The sequence below is a fragment of the Somniosus microcephalus genome, unplaced genomic scaffold (assembly GCF_052327205.1).
Source record: "Somniosus microcephalus isolate GS21.2 unplaced genomic scaffold, FLI_Smic_1.0 unresolved_chr3, whole genome shotgun sequence".
NCBI classification, from domain to species: Eukaryota; Metazoa; Chordata; class Chondrichthyes; order Squaliformes; family Somniosidae; genus Somniosus; species Somniosus microcephalus.
This window is the reverse complement of record NW_028225181.1, coordinates 16,823,354-16,847,517: the sequence shown is the minus strand read 5'-3', so window position 1 is coordinate 16,847,517 and position 24,164 is coordinate 16,823,354. Positions and strand designations below refer to the sequence as shown.

General features: G+C 46.0%; 1 pseudogene; it reads right to left on the bottom strand.

Moving 5' to 3' along the window:
• Positions 1–17,185: 17,185 nt before the first annotated feature.
• LOC147091238 (uncharacterized) lies at positions 17,186–18,273 on the bottom strand (annotated as a pseudogene).
• Positions 18,274–24,164: the final 5,891 nt, after the last annotated feature.

The following is a 24,164-nucleotide window of genomic DNA, read 5'->3' as shown; positions in this document are numbered from 1 at the left end:
GTTACACCGCATTGCAGGAGGTCTTTCAGCCCCTCGGCCCTATTACACAGGAACAGGTGGAGGGCATTCATCTCCTCGAACCAGTCAGGCAGGAACAGGAGGCCATTCAGCCCCTCGAGCCTGTTACCCTGGAACAGGAGGTGGCCATTCAGACCCTCGAGCCTGTTACACAGGAACAGGAGGCAATTCAACCCCTCGAGTCTGTTACACTAGAACAGGAGGAGGCAATTCAACCCATCGACCCTGTTACAAAGGGACAAGAGGGCATTCAGACCCTCGAGCCTTTTACACAGATACTGGAGGAGGAGTTTCAGCCTCTTGAGTCTGTTACACTGGAACAGGATGAGGGCATTCATCACCTTGATCTAGTTTCACAGCTTCAGCTAATTATTTTGAATGTTTCATGTGATATATTTGCTCTGAAATAGACTATTCTTTGAAATGCTTTATTAAAAAGGATAATCTGCAATGCCCGGGAATTGAACTAGATGCAGGTGAGAATTTTGCCCCTGAACCACCAATGCTCGCGTTAACGAGGTGTTCTATTTTTTGGTAGGTACAATTTATTTTTGCCTTTATTTAATACAAGCAGGGCCACTGCAGTAAAATAAAAACCAAAATGCAGCAGATGCTGGATCTGGAATTTTTCATTAAATGCTGGAAAAACTCTGCATGTCCAGTGATGTAAGAGAAAGGAGACTTAACATCAAGTAACTTTAAATTAAGCTTTAAGTAACTTATAAACACACTATATACAAGAGAGAGGTCTTTACCATGCCTCTGGTAGAAGCCTCTTACAATACTGAACAGACCAGTATTTATACGAGTCCAACAGGAAGTGACCTATGACAGGAAGTGAGGTATGTACACAGTTCATAGTTCATAGTTCACAGTTCACAGGAAGTGATGACATAACTTCCCGGAAGTTATTATTTTTATCACATTCTTCCCTCCTGCAGAATTCGGAGGCTGTGGTCTATCTTTTGGTCCGCAGTCATCGAACAAGGAAGAGTCGCACCCATTTGGATTCCCATCGTAGAGGGTCGCTGGTCCGCTTACATGCAGTTGGCCATTGGTCAGAGTCTGGATTGCCCTGTGAAGGGTCGGGGAGCTCATGGCTTCGAGTACGAGCCCCAATAGATTCAAAGTCGGACTGCCTCTGTTCAGAGGGAGGTGCAGAGCTGGTCTGTGACAGATCAGTACTTTCATGCGCGGTACTGGGAGTGTCGCAACCTTGAGCACGAGGTTCTACCGGCACCAAGCTAGTTGGTGTCCGATCAGGATCCTGGAGAGGGGTACCCGATAGGTCCCAAGAGTTTCCTGGTGAAATGCCATCACCCGATGTCCCACTAGGTCCTGGTGGGCAGGGAGCCAGATCCCGTAATGATACGGTAGATTCTCGGCCGTCGGAATATCGTATGTTTGCATAGGTGGGGTTGGCATCGGTTAGTTCGACCTCGCCTACAAGAGGGTCATTTTTAGACGTCCGAACGTATCTTCGGAGTAATACAGGTCCAGGAGTAGTTAGCCATGACGGGAGTGATGGCCCATGAGATGAGCGACGCTGGAATCCAAAGAACCGCTCATGAGGTGTAGTATTTGCGGCTGTAGAAAGCAGGGACCGTATAGAGTGCAATGCATCCGGAAGCACTGTTTCCCTTTCTGGTCTGGTAGGCCCCGAGATCTTAAAGCGAGACGTACGGAATTCCAGATGATACCGTTATACCTCTCTACCTGCCCATTTCTGATGGGATGGTATGGTGTTGTTTTGCTTGTAGCAATTCCCCGTTCTGAGAGGTAGTCCTTGAGTTCCCTTGACATAAAGGATGGACCCCGATCTGAGTGAATATAAGCCGGCATGCCACAGAGAGAAAATACCTGCTCAAGGCAGCAGATTACTGTGGACGCCAGCATATTGGAGCAGGGGAAGGCAAACGGAAAACGTGAATATTCATCGATCATGATGAGCAAATATGTGTTCCGAGTTGAAGAGGGCACTGGGCCCTTAAAATCGATGCTAAGTCGTTGCATCGGTTGGGTTGCATGTATGAGTATACCATCTGAGGGGCAGAAGAACTGAGGTTTTAATTCCGCACAAAGCCGGCATTCTGAGCATATTTTCTTTACATCTCCAGTGGAAAAAGGGAGATTCCGTGATCATACGAAATGTAGCATGCGCATAACGCCAGGATGACACAATCCATTGTGGACATCCATGAGAGTAGAGGATGACATAGTGGAGCAGAATGCCCGAGTGAGGGTGTCCGGGGCCACATTCTCCTTGCCAGGCCGATAGAGAATGGTATAACCAAAAGAGGCCAGTTCCATCCTCCAAAGTTGTATTTTATTATTCTTAATTTTGGTTCGTTTTCGATTATCGAGCATGAAGGCAACTGATCGTTGGTCCGTGATCAATGTAAAGTGCTGGCGAGCTAGAAAATGGTTCCACTTCCGTACTGCCTCTATGATGGCTGTGGCTTCTTTCTCAACCGGAGGATAATGTAGCTCTGCACCTTGTAAGGTCCTGGACATAAATGCTACAGGACGACCTTCCTGATTCAGAGTAGCCGAGATCGCCACCTCCGAGGCATCACAGTCAACCATGAAAGGGAGATTCTCATCAATGGAGTGAAGAGCCGCTTTCTCCAACTGTTTTTTGAGAAGGTTAAAGGCTGCAACAGCCGCTGTTCTCAGTGGAAATGATCTAGCATGCAGCAAGGGTTGGATTTTGTCCGAAAAATGAGGAATCCATTTAGCGTAGTATGCAAACAGACCGAGAGCCCGACATAAAGAAGCCAGATTCTTAGGTGACGGGAGCTCTTGGAGCGGGCGAAGTCTTTCTGGGTCTGGCTTAATGATACCATTGCCTACGCAGTAGCCAAGGATGTTGATGGTCGGTTGCGACTCAACAGATTTGGATTCATTCAGGATCAAATTACGGCGATGGAGGGCATCCCGAAATTTTTGGAGGTTGGCGCCGTGTTCCTGTTGATCGTGACCTGCAATGGTAATGTTATCAAGATAGGGAAAAGTGTCCCTTAGGTTTTCCTGCTTAACCAGGCCACCCATTGCCCGTTGGAAGACAGCCACTCCATTAGTAACCCCGAATGGGAGGCGACGAAATTGGTACAGCCGTCCATTAGCCTCAAAGGCCGTGTACTGCTTATCTGAGACCTTCAAGGGTAACTGATGATAGGCACTTTTTAAATCGTAAGTTGAGAACACTTTGTATTCGGCCAGTTTATTAACCATATCATCAATGCGTGGCAATGGGTAGGCGTCCAAGTCGGTATATTGATTGATGGTTTGCGAATAATCGATGCATAGTCGCCATTTGTGAGGTTTTAGAAGGTTCTTGACAATGACGACTTGAGCCCGCCAGGACGACCAACATGGTTCGATGATATCCTCTGCTAGAAGTCGAGAGATTTCAGCCGCAATAAAAGATTGGTCTTCCTGATTAAAGCGCCGCGATTTCGTTATTATTGGTTTGCATTGAGGCGGAATACTGGCAAATAATGAGGGTTCATCAAGTGAAGCTCCTGATAATGCACAAAATGGTAATTTAGACGGTATATTAGAAATAGTAAGTCCGGGTTTGGATCCACCAAACTCAATGGTGAGTTTCTTATGCTATTTTTGGAAGTCCAGCCCTAAGAGGAGATCACTACATAAGTCCTTGAGCACCGAAAGTCGGGTGGAGGGATACATACGACCATGAAGTGTCATATCAACAACACAAAAGCCGGAGACCCTGGTATTAAGTGATGACTGGGCCATCGCAATTGCCTGGTCCGATGGGAAGACATGTAGTTTCAATTTCGCAACAATCTTTTCCTTAATGAAACTATCAGTACTTCCTGAGTCAATTAAGGCATCTAAGGTATGCCCTTTAATTGAAATTTTTGTGGCTGCATGAGACAGGTTCTGTGGGCAAGCAGCTCTAATTGGTGTCGTTGCACAGAGAGAGGCTAAAACTCTCGGTGTGCTTCTTCGGGAGAGAGCTCAAGAGGAAGCTTGATAGGTCCTAGCTGGAGCATCTTGATAGGCCCTAATTGGGGCAGTTCGGTAGGCCTTAGCTGGATTGGCCCTCGCAGAGGCCCTTGATAGGCGAACTTTAGCAAAGTGTCCTTTTTTCCAGCAATAACTGCAGATTGCATTGCGAGCAGGGCAGGTTTTCCTAGGGTGAAAAGCATCTCCACAAAAGAAGCACGCCTCCTAGATTGTCAAGAGGCTGCTAAAGTGGGGTCATCCTCCTCTTCTTCATCGGAATTATCAGAATTAGATTCCCCCATGATAGGGTTCACCTGAGACCGCTTGAATTGTCTGGTTGCAGCTACAGCAGCAGATCGAGATCTGGGCAGCTGATAGAGGTCTGCATTTCTCTTTGCCAAATCCAGAGAACAAGCTAGGTCAAAAGCTTTTTGTAGCTCAAGTGTTTTACTTTCTTGTTGACGCTGGCGTATAAATGGAGAGGCAATCCCGCAGATGAAAGCATCACGAATCATTTCTTGGCGGTACAGCTCAGCTGAGGCTGCCTGAAAGTTACAATCTACGCTGAGCCTGCGAAGTTCTTGCAGGAATTCGTCAATTGATTCCCCTGGCCCTTGTCGGGCTGTGGCCAGTAGATGTCTAGCATAGACCTCATTTGGGGTCTTCGCATACAGTTTCTTAAGTGCCCGAATCACCTCTTCGTAATTATCCCATTCATCAACATATTCGAACACTTTTGGGGTCACATAATTGACAAGTATCTTCAATTTAGCAGGAGCATCCGCTTTACATTCATCCAGAAAATTCTCAAAAGTACGATACCAATGCTTCCATACCCTGCCAGCTGCTGGTGTATTCGTGTCCAAGTCCAGACGAATAGGTCTAAGGATTTTCTCCATGATGGGTGGTTCCCTGGATCCTTAACTTCCGAGTTTGTCTGAAGGTCTAGTATTTGTCAGTGTAAATACTAAGTTACTTAAATTGATGTAAGAAAAGGAGACTTACCATCAAGTAACTTTAAATTAAGCTTTAAGTAACTTATAAACACACTATATACAAGAGAGAGGTCTTTACCATGCCTCTGGAAGAAGCCTCTTACAATACTGAACAGACCAGTATTTATACCAGTCCAACAGGAAGTGACATATGACAGGAAGTGAGGTATGTACACAGTTCATAGTTCATAGTTCACCGTTCACAGGAAGTGATGACATAACTTCCCGGAAGTTATAATTTTTATCACATCCAGGAACAGCTGTGGACCGAGAAACACAGGGTTAACCTTTCAGGTCAATGAGTTCTCGGCAGCACTATGATTTTACAGCGTTGCTTCAAATTAATGTAGGTCCCGTGTGAGTTTACTTCCAAACTTATTAAGCTGCTAATTAATTAGAAAATTAATAAACTGATCTCCCCCCAAAAAACAAATGTCCCACACGTGAATCAAACCCGCAGACGTTGGCGTTAATATCACCAAACTCTACCCAACTTAGTTAACTGGCCTTCCGGTGTCATCCTACCTGTTTCTGGTCTTTGCCTGCTAAGTCACATTCTCCCAGAAGTCTGTAATAGAAAGTCTTGCATTTCTACAGAGCCTTATACAGCCAGTGGATACTTTTTGAACAGTTTTGCATCTTGACAGGTAGATTGGTCAGGAGGAGGTCAAGTAGGTTTCCCCCTCGTGTTGGTTCCCTCACCACCTTCTGCAAAGAGTCCAATGTGTTCTCCATTGCACAACAGAGCCAAACACATGCAGCTGCATGCAGCAAAATAGTGTTGATGCTGGAAATTCGAAATATAAAGACATAAATTGCTGGAAACACTCTGCATGCCAGGCAGCTTTCTATGTCTTTTTAAAAGTGATCTACTTTCAGTCCCGGATCATTCTGTGTCTGTTTAAATGGGATCTACTTTCAGTCCTAGATCATTGTGTATATTTTTAAAAGGGATGTCCTGTATGCCCAGGATCATTATGTGTCTGTTTAAAAGGCATATGCTGTCAGTCCTGGATCATTCTGTGTCTGTTTAAAGGGATATGCTGTCAGTCCCAGATCATTCTATGTCTGTGTAAAAGGCATATGCTGTCAGTCCTGGATCATTCTGTGTCTGTATAAAGGGGATATGCTGTCAGTCCCGGACCATACTATGTCTGTTTTAAAGGGATATGTTGTCAGTCCCGGATCATTCTGTGTCTGTTTAAAAGGGATGTGCTATCAGTCCCGGATCATTCTGTGTCTGTTCAAAAGGAATGTTCAATCAGTCACGGATCATTCTGTGTCTGTTTAAAAGAGATGTGCTGGCAGTCCCAGATCATTCTGTGCCTGTGTCAGCATCGGACCTGTGTGTGGCGTGAGGAGCGAGGCGGAGCATAAAAGCGGCAGCAGCGAGGTGAGGCCCGACCACAGCGGCAGACGTGGGTGTGGCGTGAAGAGCGAGGTGGAGCAAAAAAGCGGCAGCAGCGAGGCGAGGCTTACCAATTCAGCAGCGGGAAAGAGAGGTAAGAAGTAATCAAAGTGTGACGTCACCAGAAAGCAGGTAAGTGATTGGTTGTTGAGTATTTCTCTCTTTCTCCTTGATTTCCAAACTTAAACTCTGTGTTTTATACTTTCTAAGCTCTGAAGTGTAGCGGGGCCTGCTGGTAACAAAAATATAAACTTAATTTAAAGGAAGTAAAGGGTAAGTCTTGTCAGGACAGCTCGGCCCCATAGTTTGCTCCTCCTGCGCTATGTGGGAAATCAGGGACACTTCCTGTGTTCCTGCCGACCATGTGTGCGGGAAGTGTGCCCAGCTGAAGCTACTGACAGACCGCATTGCGGCACTAGAGCAGGGGAAGGATACATATTGGAGCATTTGCGAGGCCGAGGAAGTCGTGGATAGCACGCTTAAGGAGGTGGTCACACCGCAGGTAAAGCTTGCACAGGCAGAAAGGGAATGGGTGACCATCAGGCAGAATGCTAGGCACAGGCAGGTAGTGCAGGAATACACTGGGTTCATTCCCCTCCCGAACAGTTATACCGTTTTGGATACTGTTGGGGGGGTTGGCTTAACAGGGGAAGGCAGCAGCAGCCAACCTCCTGGCACAAGGGGTGGTTCTGCTGCACAGGACGGGAGGAAAAAGAGGGGTAGAGCTATAGTGACAGGGGATTCTATTGTAAGGGGAATAGATAGGCGTTTCTGCGGCAGCAAACGAGACTCCAGGATGGTGTGTTGCCTCCCTGGTGCAAGGGTCAAGGATGTTTTGGAGAAGCTGCAGAAAATTTTAGAAACGGTGGGTGAACAGCCAGTTGTCGTGGTGCATATAGGTAGCACCGATATAGGTAAAGAATGGGATGAGGTCCTAAAAGCTGAATATAAGTAGTTAGGAGGTAAATTAAAAATAGGACTTCAAAGGAGTAATCGCAGGATTGCTAACAGTGCCACGTGCTAGTCAGAGTAGAAATAGAAGAATACTTCAAATTAATACGTGGCTAGAGGAAAGGTTCAAGGGGGAGGGATTCAAATTCCTAGGACATTGGAATCGGTTCTGGGGGAGGTGGGACCAGTACAAATCGGACGTTATGCACTTAGGCATTACTGGGTCCAATGTCCTTGGGGTAGTATTTGCTAGTGCTGTGGGGGAGGGTTTAAACTAAAATGGCAGGGTGTTGGGAATCTGAGAATTGAGACAAAGGAAAGGGAAACAATGATAGAAGCTAAAGACAGGAAGGAGAAAAACAAAGGTGGCAATCAGAGAAATCAAAGGTTTCAAACAAACATGGCCACAGGAAATAATAATTCTAAAAGGTGTAAGAGATTTAAAAAAACACGCCTGAAGCCTTTGTGTCTTAATGCAAGGAGCAGTAGTAATAAGGTGGATGAATTGGCAGCACAAATAGAGGTAAACGAATATGATTTGATTGGGATTAGGGAAACATGGCTCCAGGGGGACCAAGGCTGGGAACTCAACATCCAGGGGTATTCAATATTCAGGAAAGATAGGCAAAAAGGAAAAGGAGGTGGGTAGCATTGCTGGTTAAAGAGGGGATTAACACAAATATAAGGAAAGATATTAGCTCTGATGATGTTGAATCTGTATGGGTAGAACTGAGAAATACCAAAGTGCAGAAAAAGTTAGTGGGAGTGGTGTATAGACCCCCCAAAGAGTAATGCAGAGGTTAGGAATGGCATTAAGAGGGAAAATAGAGAAGCGTACAATAAGGGCACAGCAGTCATCATGGGTGACTTTAATCCACATATAGATTGGGCAAACCAAATTAGTAACAATACTGTGGAGGACGAATTCCTGTAGTGTATACGGGATGGTTTCCTGGACCAACATGTCGAGGTACCAACTAGAGATCAGGCCATCTTAGACTGGGTATTATGCAATGCGAAAGGATTAATTAGCAATCTTGTTGTGCGAGTCCCCTTGTATCGGAGCGATCCTCATATGATAGAATTCCTCATTAAGATGGAGAGTGAAGTAGTTGACTCAGAGACTAAGCTCCTGAATTTAAATAAAGGGAAATATGATGGTATGAGACGTGAGTTGGGTAGGATTGATTGGGTAACGTCACTCAAAGTGTTGACGGTGGATAGGCAATGGCAAACATTCAAAGATTGCATGGATGAACTACAGAATTTGTTTATCCCAATTTGGCATGAAAATAAATCAAAAAAGGTGACTCAACCGAGGCTAACAAGGGAAAATAGCGATAACATAAGATCCAAAGCGAGGACATATCAATTGGCCAAAAAAAGCAGCAAACCTGAGGATTGGGAGCAGTTTAGTATTCGGCAAAGGAGGACAAAGGGATTAATAAAGAGGGGAAGAATAGATTATGAAAGTAAGCTTGCAGGGAACATAAAAACTGACTGTAAAAGCTTTTATAGATATGTGAAGAGAAAAAGTTTGTGAAGTCAAGCGTAGGTCCCTTACCGTCAAAATCAGGGGAATTTATATTGGGGAACAAACAAATGGCTGACCAATTAAATAAATTTTTTGGTTCTGTCTTCAAAAAGGAGGACTCAAATAACCTCCCAGAGATGTCGGGAAACATAGGGACTAATGGGAGGGAGGAACTGAAAGAAATCAGTATTTGTAGGGAAGTTGTGTTGGGGCAATTGACGGGATTGACGTGCTAGATAAATCCCAGGGCCTGATAATCTACATCCTATGGTTCTTAAGGAAGCGGCCCGGGAGATGATAGATGCACTGCTGGTCATTTTCCAGATCTCGATAGAGTCTGGATCAGTGCCCATGGATTGGAGGGTAGCTAATATTCCCCCATTATTCAAAAAAGGTGTTAGAGAAAAAGTGGGGAATTATAGCCTGACATCGGTATTGGGGAACATGCTAGAGACCATTATAAAGGATATAATAGCAGAGCACTTGGAAAGCAGTGACAGGATCGGAAAAATCAACAGGGATTTACAAAAGGTAAATCGTGCTTGAGTAACCTACTGGAATTTTTTGAGGATGTAACTGGTAAAATAGATAAGGGAGAACCAGTGGATGTGGTGTATTTGGACTTTCAGAAGGAATTTTCTAAGTTACCACATGAGAGATTAGGGTGCAAAATTAAGGTACATGGGATTGGGGGCAAGGTATTGACTTGGATAGAGAACTGGTTGGCAGATAGAAAGCAAAGAGTTGGAATAAACCGGTCGTTTTCCGAGTGGCAGGCAGAGACCAGTGGGGTACCGCAAGGATCGGTCCTAGGACCGCAGCTGTTCACAATATATGTTAATGATCTGGACGATGGAATTGGATGTACTATCTCCAAATTTGCAGATGAAACAAAGCTGGGTGGGAGGGTATGCTTTGAGGAGGATGACGTGAAACTCCAATATGTTTTGGACAGGTTGTATGATTGGGTGGAAACATGGCAAATGCATTATAATATGGATAAATGTGAGGTTATCCACTTTGGTGGCAAAAACAGGAAGGCAGATTATTATTTGAATAGCAATAGATTGGGAGAAGGGGAAGTGCAAAGGTACCTGGGTGTTCTTGTGCACCAGTCGCTGAAGGTAAGCATGCAGGTGCAGCCGGCGCTTAAGAAGGCAAATGGTATGTTGGCCTTCGCAGCAAGAGACTTCGAGTACATGAACCAGGATGTATTGCTGCAGTTGTACATGGCCTTGGTGAGACCGCACCTTGAGCATTGTGTTCAGTTTTGGTCGCCTTATCTGAGGAAGGATGTTCTTGCCATGGAAGGACTGAAACGAAGATTCACCAGGCTGATACCTGGGATGGCAGGAATCACGTATGAGGAGAGATTGTGTCGATTGTGCTTATACTCACTGGAGTTTGGAAGGTTGAGAGGGGATCTCATCGAAACCTATAAAATTCTGTCAGGCCTGGACAGACTAGATGCAGGAAGGATGTTCCCGATGGCTGCGGAGTCCAGAACCAGGGGTCACAATCTAAGGATAAGGCGTTAGCCATTTAGGACGGAGATGAGGAGGAATTTCTTCACCCAGAGAGTGGTGAACCTGTGGAACTCTCTGCCACAGAGGGCGGTGGAGGCCAGTTCATTAAATATATTCAAGAAGGAGTTGGATATATTTCTTAAGGCTAAATGGATCAAGGGGTATGGGGAGAAAGCAGGGACAGGGTACTGAATTTCGATGATCAGCCAAAGTCTCATTGAATGGCGGTGCAGGCTCGAGGGGTCGAATGATTTACTCCTGCTCATATCTTCTAAGTTTCTATGATACTATGTTTAAAAGGGATGTTCTTTCAGTCCCTGGTCATTCTGTGTCTTTTTAAAAGGGATGTGCTGTCAGTCTCGGATCAATCTGTGTCAGTTTAAAAGTGAGGTGCTGTCAGTCCCGGATCATTCTGTGTCTGTTAAAAGGGATGAGCTCTCAGTCTCGGATCATTCTGTGTCTGTTTAAAAGAGATGTGCTGTCAGTCCCGGATCATTCTGAGTCTGGTTAAAGCGGGTGTTACATAATATTATAGAGTCTGCCCCACAGAAATAGTCCATTTGCCCGAACTGGTCTCCGCATGAGGCTCCGCCTGATCAGCTTCACCTCAGCAAAAAAAAAGCTAGTGTCAGTAATGGTGACCATGAATCTATCAGATTCTCGTAAAAACCCATCTGGTTGACTAATGTACTTTAGGGAAGGAATTCCGCCGTCCTTACCTGCTCTGGCCTATGTGTGACTCCAGACCCATAGCAATGTGGTTGACACTTAACTGCCCTCGGAAATGGCCTTGCCAGCCACTCAGTTGTAACAAACCGCTAAGAAACAATATAATAAAAATGAATCTGGACGGACCACCCGGCGTTGATCGATATCAGACTGCTCCTGAGGTCTCCAACATCAGAGAAGCCAGTTTTCAGCCAATTCCAATCACTCCACCTGATACAAAGAAATGGCTGAACGCACTGGACACAGAAAAGGCTTTGGGCCCTGACAACATTACGTCTAACATGCTGAAGACTTGTGTTCCAGAACTAGCCGCATATCTAGCCAAGCTTTTCTAGTACAGCTACAACACTGGCATCAACCCAACATTGTGGAAGACTGCCCAGGTATGTCCTGTCCACAAAAAGCAGGACAAATCTTATGCAGCCAATTACCGCCCCATCAGTCTGCTCTCAATCATCAGCAAAATGATGGAAGCTGTCATCGACAGTGCTGTCAAGCGGTACTTACTCACCAATAACCTGCTCATTGATGCCTAGTTGGGGTTCTGCCAGGACCACTCGGCTCTCGACTTAATTACAACCTTGGTCCAAACATGGACAAAGGAGCTGAATTCCAGAGGAGAAGTGAGAATCAAGGAGCCCTAGTAAAACTGAAGTGATTGGGAATCGGGGGGGAAACTCTTCACTGGTTGGAGTCATACCTAGCACAAAGGAAGATGGTTCTGGTGATTGAAGGGCAAACATCACAGCCCAAGGACAACGCTGCAGCAGTTCCTCAGGGCAGTGTCCTAGGCACAACCATCTTCAGCTGCTTCCTCAATGACCTTCACTCCAATATAAGGTCAGAAATGGGGATGTTCGCTGCTGACTACACAATATTCAGTGCCATTCAAAGCCCCTCAGATAATGAAGCAGTCCATGCCCGCATACAATAAGACCTGGACGACGTTCAGGCTTGGGCTGATAAGTGGCAGTTAACATTCGTGCCACAGAATTGCCAGGCAATTACTATCTCCAACAAGCGAGAGTCTAACCACCGCCCCTGGATATTCAATGGCATTACCATCGCCGACTCCCCCACCATCAACATCCTGGGGGTTACCATTGATCAGAAACTTAACTGGACCAGCCACATGAATAATGTAACAACAAGAGAAGGCCAGAGGCTAGGTATTTTGCGGCGAGTATCTCACCTCCTGACTCCCCGAATCCTTTATAGCATCTACAAGGCACAAGTAAGGATGGTGATGGAATACTCTTCACTTGCCTGGATGAGTGCAGCTCCAACAACACTCAAGAAGCTGGACACCATCATGGACATAGCAGCCCGCTTGACTGGAACCCCATCTACCACTTTAAATATTCACTCCCTCCACCACCAGTGTAGCGTGGCTGCAGTGTGTAGCATCTACAAGATGCACTGCAGCAACTCACCAAGGCTTCTTCGGCAGCAACTTCCAAACCCGCGACCTCTTCCACCTAGAGCGACAAGAGCAGCAGGCACATGGGAACACCACCAAATCCAAGTTCCCTGGCAAGCCACACACGATCCTTGCTTAAAATTATATCGCCGATTCTTCATCGTTGCTGGGTCAAAATCCTGGTACTCCCTCACTACCAGCACTGTAGGAATACCGTCACCACACAGACAGCAGCGGTTCAAGAAGATGGCTCACCACCACTTCTCAAGGGCCATTAGGGATGGGCAATATATGCTGGCCTTGCCAGGGACGCCCACATTGTAACCCTTTATAAAACATTTTGACCTTTAATAAATAATTATTATTCATTCTTGTGATGTGGGCGTCGCTGAGAAGGATAGCATTTATTGCCCATTCCCAATTGCCCTTGAGAAGGTGGTGGTGAGTCGCATTATACAATTGATCAGCTTGTTGGGCCATTTCAGAGGGCATTTAAGAATCAACCACTTTGCTGGAGTCACATTTCGACCAGAATTGGTATGGACGGCAGATTTCCTTCCTTAAAGGATATTTGTGAACCAAATGCTTTTCTATAACAATCCGGTAGTTTCAGTGTTCACCATTATTGATACTAGCTTTTTATTCCAGATTTGTTTAATTAATTGAACTTACATTCCTGTGCTGAGGGATCTGAACTCTGAATATCTCGTAGAGGTCAACCTACTTTACTAGTGCAGCAACAATACCACTATACTACAATAACCTTCAAAATTATCACCGGCCGTTCATCATCACTGCATCAAACCCTAAAATTCCTTCTGCAACATTATTGTGGGAGCATCTTCACCACACCGACTGCAGCGGCTGAAGATGAAGGACCATCATTTTCTCATGGGTAACTTGGGCTGGGCAAGAAATACCGGCATTGGCAGAATTACCTGTATGCTGAGAATAAGGAAATAAGGAACGAAATAGGAATAGCTGCAACGATTTTTTAATTCACTGAATGAAACCAGGCGAGGCCTGTGATCAGAGCGGGGCTTCATGATCTGCTAACACATTGTCAACATACCGTGGATCAACAATTCTACGGTTTGAAGACTGATATTATTCACATGTTCACAATTTCCCTTTGCTTTTAAGTGGTGCTTGATAAAGTACCAAGATATAATCAAAGTTGATGGCCATGGGATTAAAGTGGCAATGACAGCAGTTAGTGGTGCGGGTTATATCAGTATTACAGTGAGTGTTGAGGAGTATATCAGAGGTTTAGAGTGAGGGGTCTGGGGTATATCAGAGAGTTACTTTGAGGGGTTTGGAGTATGTCAGACCATGTCACAGTGAGGGGTGTGGGGTATACCAGAGGGCTACACAGGTCTGTGGGGTATATCAGCGTGTTGCAGAGGTGTGTGGGTTATATCATAAAGTTACAGTGAGGGGTGTGGGGTACATCAGAGTATAACAGATGTGTATGGGACATATCAGTGTGTTACAGAGGGGTGCAGTGTATATCAATGTGTTAAATGGAGTGGTGTGGGATATATTAGAGTGTTAAAGTGAGTGGTGTGGGGTATTTCAGAGTGTTTCAGAGGGTGAGGGGTATGTCAGTTTGTTACAGTAACCGGCGTGTGGTTTATCAGTGTGCTACTGTGAGGGGTGTGGGGTATATCAATGTGTTACAGTGAGGTGTGTGGGGTATATCAGTGTGTTAGAGAGGGTTATGGGGTATATCAGTGTGTTACAGCGAGTGTTGAGTGGTATATCAGAGTGTTACAGTTAGTGGTGTGGGGTATATCAGAGTGTGATGGTGAGTTGTGTGGGGTATATCAGTTTGTTACAGAAGGGTGTGGGTATATTAGTGTGTTACAGTGAGATGTGCGGGGTATATCAGTGTGTTACAGTGAGGGGTGTGGGGTTTATCCGAGTGTTACAGTGAGATTTGTGTGGTATATCAGTGTGCTATAGAGTGGTATCGGGTATATCAGAGTGTTAGAGTGAGGGGCGTGGGGAATATCAGCTTTAAAGTGAGGGGTGTTGGATATATATACTCTACAGTGAGGTGTGTGGGGTATATCAGAGTCCTACAGAATGGTGTCGGGTATATTCAAGCATTACAGTGAGGGTTTGGCATATATCACAGTGTTACAATGAGTTTTGTGGGGTATATCAGAGTGCTACAGAGTGGTGTCGGGTATATTAGATTATTACAGTGAGGGGTGGGGAATATATCAGAATTTTAGAGTGAGAAGTCTGGGGTATAGCAATGTATTATATTGGAGGTTTGGACGATGTCAGATTACGTTACAGTGAGGGGTGTGGGGTATATCGGCGAGTTACAGAGAGGTTTGCGGTATATCAGGATGTTACAGAGTGGTGTGGGCTATATCATAAATTTACAATGAAGGGTGTGGGTATATCAGAGTGTTACAGTGAGGTGTGTGGGTATGTTAGATTGTTACAGTGAAGGGTGTGTGGGGTACCATTGTGATACAGTGAGGTACGTAGTGTATATTAGAATGTATCAGTGAGCGGTGTGGGTTATATCAGTGTGTTACAGTGAGTGGTGTGGGGTATATTAGTGTCTTACAGTGAAGAATGTGGGCTATGTCAGATTGTTACATTGAGGGCTGTGGAATATATCAGACTGTAACAGTGAGGGGTGTGGGGATATCAGAGTGTGTTTCAGTGAGTGGTGGTGGATATGGCAGAGTCTTACGGGGGTGTGGAATATATAAGCGTGTTACATTTAGTGGGTTGAAGTATATCAGAGTGTTACAGTGATTATTGTCGGCAATACAAGTGTGTTATAGTGAGGGGTATGGAGGATCAAATGTGTTACAGTGAGAGGTGTGGGTTACACCAGAGAGCGTTCCAGTGAGTAGTGTGGGCTATAGCAGTGTGTTACGGGGTTGTGGGGTACATCAGATTGTTACATTGAGGTGCTTGTGCTATATAAGTGTGGTACAGTGAGGGACATGTGGGATGTCAGAGTGTTAGCGTGTTGGGTGTATTGTGTACCAGGTTGTTACAGCGAGTGTTGTGGATTATTTCAGGGTGTTACAGTGAGGGACGTGGGGTAAATCAGAGTGTTACTGTCAGGATTCTGGGGTATATCAGAGTGTTACACTGAGGGATGTGAGGAATACCAGTGTTTTGCAATGTGTGATGTGCGGCATTTCAGATTGTTACAGTGAGGGTTGTGGGGTATATCAGAGTGTTACAGTGATTGGTGTGTGGTATATCAGAGTGTTACAGTGAGGAGTGTGGGTCCTACCAACTTGTAACAGTGAGGGTGTGGCATATATCAGATTGTGTTACAGTGAGGGCGTGAAATATATCAAACTGTTACATTGAATGGGGTGGGGCATATACGAGTGCTTCAGTGAGGGGTGTGAAGTATTCAGACTGTTACAGTGAGCGGTGTGGGTTATCGCAGGGTGTATTAGTGAGGGTGTGGCGCACATCATTGTGTTACAATGAGGTGTGTGGGCTGTATCATAGTATTACAGTGAGATGTGTGGTGTATATCAGTGTGTTACAGTGAGGGGTGTGAGGTAAAGCAGAGTGTTACAATGAAGTGTTTGGACTACATCATAGTGTTACATTGAGGTGTGTGGGTTATATCATAGTGTTACAGTGAGCGGTGTGGGGTATATGAGAGTGTTACAGTGAAGTGTGTGGCGTAAAATAGAGTGTTACATAAGCACATAAGAAATAGGAGCAGGAGTAGGCCAATCGGCCCATCGAGCCCGCTCCACCATTCAATAAGATCATGGCTGAACTGATCCTAACCTCAAATCTGCTATCACTCTCCATCCCACCCGAACCCATGTGATCTCCCGGGAGAGGTGAATAACCAGATAAAAAACCCAATGGCCAATTTGGGAGACAAAATCTGGGAAATTCCTCTCCGACACATGTAGGCGATCGGAGCTCTTCCAGGAGATCACTCTGTCCCTATATTTTCTGCAGTACTTACCTTCTGTAAAGGCGATCTCCACCCCAGCCAGGAACAGGAACAAAAACCATCTCCTGAAATCTAACACAGAATTAGAACACAAGAAGTAGGAGCAGAACCAGACTACACGGCCCCTGGGCCCGCTCCACTACCCACAGGGCCATGATCATTCCGAACCTAGACTCATGTCCAATTTTCTGACCGCTCCCCGTAACCCTTAATTCCCTTTACTTCTAGGAAACTATCTATTTCTGTTTTAAATTTATTTAATGGTGTAGCTGCCACAGCTTTCTGGGGCAGCAAATTCCACAAACCTACCACTCTCTGAGTGAAGAAGTTTCTCCTCATCTCAGTTTTGAAAGAGCAGCCCCTTATTCTAAGATTATTCCCGCTAGTTCTAGTTTCACCCATCATTGGTAACATCCTCACCGCATCCACCCGATCAAGCCCCTTCACAATCTTATATGTTTCAATAAGATCACCTCTCATTCTTCTGAACTTGAATGTCCTTGACTGCTGAAGTGTTCCCCGATGGGAGGGAACACTCCTGCCTGGCGATTGTTGTGCAGTGTCCATTCATCTGCTGTCGCAGTGTCTGCATGGTTTCGCTGATGTACCATGCTCCGGGGTTTTCTCTCCTGCAACATATGAGGTAGACAACTTTGGCCGAGTCACATGAGTGTGTACCATGTAACTGGTGGGTGGTGTCCTCACGTGTGATGATGGTATCTGTGTTGATGATCAGGCATGTATTGCAGAGGATGCCGTGGCAGGTTTGTGTGGTGTCCTGGTCGCTGTTCTCCTGAAAGCTGGGTAATTTGCCATGAACGATGGTCTGTTTGAGGTTAGGCGGCTGTTTGAAGGCGAGTAGTGGAGTCGTGGGGATGGCCTTAGTGAGGTGTTCGTCCTCATCGATGACATGTTGAAGGCTGCAAAGTGCATGGCGTAGTTTCTGCGCTCCGAAGAAGTACTGGACAACGAAGGGTACTCTGTTGGTTGTGTCCCGTGTTTGTTTTCTGAGGAGGTCTATGCGATCATTCGTGGTGGCCCGTCGGAACACATTCGAATCAATCCCTCCCGGGGTCAGAGTGTATAGCTAATCTCACATGAGTCGAGCATCATATCCCGTTCTTACGAGGGCATCTTTCAGCGTCTGTAGGTGTCCATCGGGTTCGTCCTCGTCTGAGCAGATCCTGTGTATTCGCAGGGCTTGTCCGTAGGGGATGGCTTCTTTAACGTGGTTAGGGTGGAAGCTGGAGAAGTGGTGCATCGTGAGGTTATCCCTGGGCTTGCGGTAGTGTGAAGTGCTGAGATGTCCGTCTTTGATGGAGATTCGTGTGTCCAAGAATGAAAGCGATTCTGAGGAGTTGTCCATGGTGAGTTTGATGGTGGGATGGAACTTGATGATGTTATCATGTAGTCTTTTCAGTGATTCTTCGCCTTGTGTCCATAGGAAGAAAATGTCGTCGATGTAACTGGTGTATGGCATAGGTTGGAGGTCCCGTGCAGTGATGAATTCTTGCTCCAACTTGTGCATGAAGATGTTGGCGTATTGGGGTGCGAATTTGGTCCCCATGGCTGTTCCGTGTGTTTGGGTAAAGAACTGGTTGTCGAAGGTGAAGACATTGTGGTCAAGGATGAAGTGGGTGAGTTGCAGAATGGCGTCTGGAAACTAGCTGTTGCTGGTGTTGAGCACTGAGGCTGTCGCAGCGATGCCGTCATCGTGGGGGATACTGGTGTAGAGTGCCGAGACGTCCATTGTGGCGAGGAGTATTCCTGGTTCAACTGGTTCGTGGGTGCTGTGTTTTTGTAAGAATTCTGTAGTTTCACGACAGCAGCTGGGTTTTCCCTGTACGATGGGTTTCAGGATGCCCTCGAGGTATCCAGAAAGGTTATCACACAGGGTTCCGTTGCCTGATACGATAGGACGTCTGGGTGTGTTGGCTTTGTGCATCTTTGGGAGGCAGTAGAAGTCTCCCACACAGGGAGTACGTGCGATGAGAGCGCATAGGATGCTTTGAAGGTCTGGATCAAAGGTCTTGGTCAGTCTGTTGAGTTGGTGGGTGTGTTCTCTGGTCGGATCTGAGGGTAACTGTCTGTAGTGTTCCTGGTTGTACAGTTGTCGGTATGCTTCTTTGCAATAGTCCGTTCAGTTGTGTATGACGATGGCTCCTCCTTTGTCTGCTGGTTTGATGACGCTGTTGTGCTTGGTCTTGGGAGCGTGGATGGAGTTGCGTTGTGCTCGGGTGACACTCTGGGCTGTCTTGTGAGTGTGGCTGATGAATCTGGCGTTGCTGCATCTCCTGACAGCTTGAGCATAAATGTCAAGCTTAGGGCAGCGACCCTCAGGAGGGGTCCAATTTGACTCTTTTTTCTGTGGTTGCTGCACTGCGGATCCCTCTGCCTCCTCTTCTGGATCATTGAGTGTCTCATTGGTTTCGCTGCTGACATCTTGGGATTTGTGGAAGAATTCCCGTAGCCTCATTCTCCTGATGAATTCCTCTGTGTCTGCCGTGCGACCTATGGGGTCCATTTTGGTGGTGGGGCAGACATTGAGCCCTCGACTAAGGACTTCGATTTCGTCTGGTTGAAGGGTGTGGTCAGACAAGTTGACGATGGACTTCCCTGCGGTTTCAACCGTGCTACCGGGGGAGGCTTGGTTGCTGCTGTGTAAGCATTCTCCAAGGCGGCCTTCGAGACACACGACACGCAAAATTGTCGAGCCTAAACTGATAGCCAGATTCCGAACTCATGAGGACGGCCTCAATCAGGATCTTGGCTTCATGCCACGCGACATGTAACCCCACCTGACGTAGAGTCATCCAGACTCGGTTCGTCGTTGGCATGTTCTCTCTACACAGATTGGCAGGACCTGCTGTGATTTCCTGCAAAAAAATAGTTTTTTGTTTGTTTTTTGTTTTTCATACAGACGCCAGCATCTTCAATATTTGACCCCTTGTGACCACACCTCCTTATTCCTTGATGTAATGTTTTCCTGACTGATCTGTTTTGACACCATTCACACTTGTGATTGCTGTAATCATCTCTCTGCCTAGGTGTGATAAAGGGCATTTAGAAAGTTTACCTGTAATCATCTGGCAGTACTCTCTGACTATATATGCTGTGCTTATATGCAACTCTTCACTTCACCTGATGAAGGAGCAGCACTCCAAATCTTCTGATTTCAAATAAAGCTGTTGGACTATAACCTGGTGTTGTGTGACTTCCTACATTTGTCCAGCCCAGTCCAACACCGGCATCTCCACATCATAGAAAATGATGGTCAGAGCCTCTGCTATTTCCTCTTTTGCTGCTCTTAATAGCCTGGGCTACATCTAGTCAGGGTCGAGGGATTTATTCGCTTTCAAAGATGCTAAGTCCTTTAATACTTGCTCTCTCAGTCTGCTTCTGTCTAGCACAGTCTATCAGTTTCAATCTGACGATCTGTTTCACGAGTCTGTCTCTGTCTGTCTCTATGTTACAGTCTGTCTGTTTCTATGTATTTCTCTGTCTACCTGCCTCTGTCTGTCTCACACACATGCACACACACACGCACACCAACACGCAGAAATACAGAAACATTCGGAGAGTGAGACAGACTAAGCCAGACAGACAGAGGCAGGCAGAGGAAGACATTTAAAGAGACAGACTGCGCCAGAGAGACACACACAGAAACGCATGCAGAAAGTGACTGGCAAAGAGAAATAGACAGACTGTGCCAGACAGAGACATACAGAGACAGACAGAAGAGACAGACAGTGGAAGACTGTAGAAGTGAATTACTGAGACAGATGGAGGCTGATGCAGAATGTGACAGACAATCTGACAGAGGTAGATAAACAGATGTAGGCAGAGAGACATAATAAGCCGGAACACAGGCAGTGATACAGACAGACAGATGCAGAGATATACATAAACACAGAGAGGCAGAGAGGCCAAGACAGTGACACAGACAGAGAGACAGACAGAGAAACAAACAAAGACAGACAGCGAGAGACGGAGAAATACAGAGACAGATGGATTGGCACAGACAGACAGACTGACAGAGAAACAGACAAAGACAGACAGAGTCAGGCAGACAGAGACAGCGAGAAAGAGTTAGACAAACAGGCAGAGAGATAGAGACAGACAGAGACAAACTCAGACTGACAGAGCCAGACAGAGGTAGACTCTTCTCTTCTTAGGCAGTCCCTCGGAACCGAGGATGACTTGCTTCTACACTGAAGATTAGTTTTCAGGTGACTGATGAGTCCAATGTGGGACATACAGTCACTATCACAGGTGGGACAGACGGTGCGTGGGGTGCTTGCGTTGAAGGGGCGAGTGGGTGGGGTGCTTGGGTTGACGGGGTTGGTGGGTGGGGTGCTTGAGTCCACGGGGCCGGTGGGTGAGGCAGACGGTGGTTGAAGGGGCAGTTGGGTGGTGTGCTTGGTTAACGTGCACTCCTTGCGCTGCCTGCACTTGGCTTCCACTTGCTCCCGGCAAAGAGTCTCATAGTATTCGGCGCCATCCCGGATGCGTCTCCTCCTTTTTGTGTAGTCTTGGTCCAGGGTTTCACAGGTGTCGGTGGGGAAGTTACACTTTTCAAGGAGGCTTTGTGGGTGTCCTTGAAGCGTTTCCTCTGCCCACCTGGGTCACTCTTGCCGTGTCGGAGCTCCCAGTAGAGCACTTGTTTAGAGACTCTCGTATCGGGCATGCGGACAATGTGACCCGTCCATCAGAGCTGATCGAGAGTGGACAAAGCTTCGATGCTGGGGATGTTGGCCTGAGCAAGAACACTGATGTTGGTGCGCCTATCCTGCCAATGGCATTGCAGGATCTTGCGCAGGCAGCGTTGCTGGTACATCTCCAATTCTTTGAGGTGCCTCTGTACATGGCCCATATCTCTGAGGCATATGGCAGGACTCATATCACTGCTGCCCTGTAGAACATGAGCGTAATGCCGTGTTTGAGTTCCTGGACTTAAAACAGTCTCTTCCTCAGGTGACCAAAAGCTGCACGATGTGGCGGGGCCAGGTTGGTAGAGGATCTTTGTCTTACGGATGTTTACTGTAAGGCCCATGCTCTCGTACGCTTCAGTGAAGGTGTTGATGATGGTTTGGAGTTCGACTTCTGAGTGATCACAGACGCAAGCATCGTCTGCATACTTTAATTCGAAGACAGAGGAAGGGACGACCTTGGACCTGGACTGGAAGCAACGGAGGTTGACGAGTTCCCCATTTGTTCTATAAATCAGCTGCACTCCAGCGTGGAGCTTATGGATTGTGAGATGCAGCATTGCAGCAAGGAAGATCGAGAAGAGCGTTGGTGCGATGGCACAGCCTTGCTTGACCCTGGTCCGTACATGAATCGGGTCTACGTTGTGACCGTTGATCAGGATTCCGGCTTGGCTGTCGTCGTGAAGCAGATGGAGGATGGTGACAAACTTTTCAGGGCAGCCGATCTGTGGAGGGTTAGGACCATGCGCCTCCTGTCCTAGTATTATCCCTACATTTACACTAGATGTGACGGTGCTCCTGCTGTCCCAGTGTTACTTCTAAACTGACAGTAGATGTGACCGTGTTCCTCCTGTCACAGTGTTACACATAGAAACATGGAAACACTGAAGATAGGAGCAGGGTTACACCATTTAGCCCTTCAAGCCTGCTCCACCATTTAATGAGATCATGGCTGATCATCCAGATTAAGTACACTGTCCCTGCTTTCTCCCCATATCTTTTGATCCCATTAGCCTTAAGAACTATATCTAACTCCTCCTTGAATATAATTAAAGGTTGGGCCTCAACTGCCTTCTGTGGTAGAGAATTCCACAGGTTTACCACTCTCTGTGTGAAGAAATTCTTCCTCAGCTCAGTCGTAAATTGCTTACCCCTCATCCTTAGATTGAGACCCCTGGTTCTAAACATAACCGCCATCGGGAACATCTTTCTTGCATATAGTCTGTCTAGACTATTTATAATTTTATAAGTTTCAATGAGATCCCTTCTCATTCTTCTAAACTCTCGCAAGTATAAGGCTTATCGACTCAATCTCTATTCATATGTCATCCCTGCTCTCTCAGGTATCAGTCTACTGAATCTTCGCTGCACTCCCTCCATGGCAAGAACATACTTCCTCAGATAAGGCGACCACAACTGCACACAATACTGAACGTCTGGTATCACCGATGCCCTGTACAACTGCAGGAAGATATCCCTGCACCTGTACTTGAATTCTCTCGCTATGAAGGCCAACATACCGTTTGCATTCTTAAAGGACTGCGGTAACCTGCTTGCTTACCTTCAGCGACTGGTGCACAAGGACACCCAGGCTCGTTGCGCCTCTCCTTTTCTCAATTTAATGCCATTCAGATAATAATCTGCCTTCCTGGTTTTGGCACCAAAGTTGATAACCTCACATTTATCCAAGTTGTATTGCATTTGCCATTCTTCTGCACAATCACCCAACCTGTCCAAATCATCCTGGAGTTTCTCAGGATCCTCCTCACAGCACACACACCCACCCAGCTGTATGTCGCCTGCAAACTTGGAGATATTACATCTACTTCCCTCGTATAAATCATGAATATATATTGTGAATAACTGGGTTCCTAGGACCAAACCCTGTAGTACCCCACTATTCACGGCCTGCCACACAGAACAAGACCCGTTTTTTCCCACTCTTTGCTTCCTGTCTTCCTACCAGTTCTCTACCCATGTCAGTACGTTACTCCCAATCCCATGTGCTTTAAATTTGCATGATAATCTCTTAAGCAGAACCTTGTCGAAAGCCTTCTGAAATTCCAAATACACCACATCCACTGGTTCTCCATGATCAATTCTACAAGTTACATCCTGAAAAATTTCCAGTAGATTAATCAAGCACGATTTATCTTTTGTAAATCTATGTTGACTTTGTCCAATCCTGTCACTGTTTTCCAACTGCTCTGCTATTGCATCTTTTATAATTGACTCCAACATTTTCCCCACTACCGATATCAGCCTTACCGGTCTATATTTCCTCATTTTCTCTCTACCTGCTTTTTTAAATAGTGGGGTGATATTAGCTACCCTCCAATCCATGGTTACTGTTCCAGGGTATATCGAATTTTGGAAGATGACCTGCAATGCATCTTCTATTTCTAGGGTCACTTCCTTAAGTACCCCGGGACGTGGATTATCAGTCCCTGGGATTTATCGGCCTTCAATCCCGTCAATTTCTCAAACACCATTTCCCTACAAATACTGATTTCGACCAGTTCCTCCCTTTCATCAGACCCTATGTTCCGCGACCTATCTGGGAGGTTATTTGAGTCCTCCTTTGTGAAGACAGAACCAAAATATGTATTTAATTGGTCTTCCGTTTCTTTGTTCCACATTATATGTTGCCCTGATTCTGACTGCAAGGGAGCTACGCTTGATTTCACTAATCTTTTTCTGTTAACATGTCTATAGAAGGTTATAAAGTCCGTTTTTTATGTTCCTTGCAATCTTATTCTCATAGTGTGGTGGAGCCACTAAGAGACTCAGAACATTTGAGAATAATCTCTTTAACTGCATTGAAGTGCAGCCACGTACTGCACCTTTAAACTGTTTGTTAACTATACTGTATATACCTTGCTGTACTCTGGTGATGACGTCATGACGCCGATCACGTGACCGCCAACGTCGC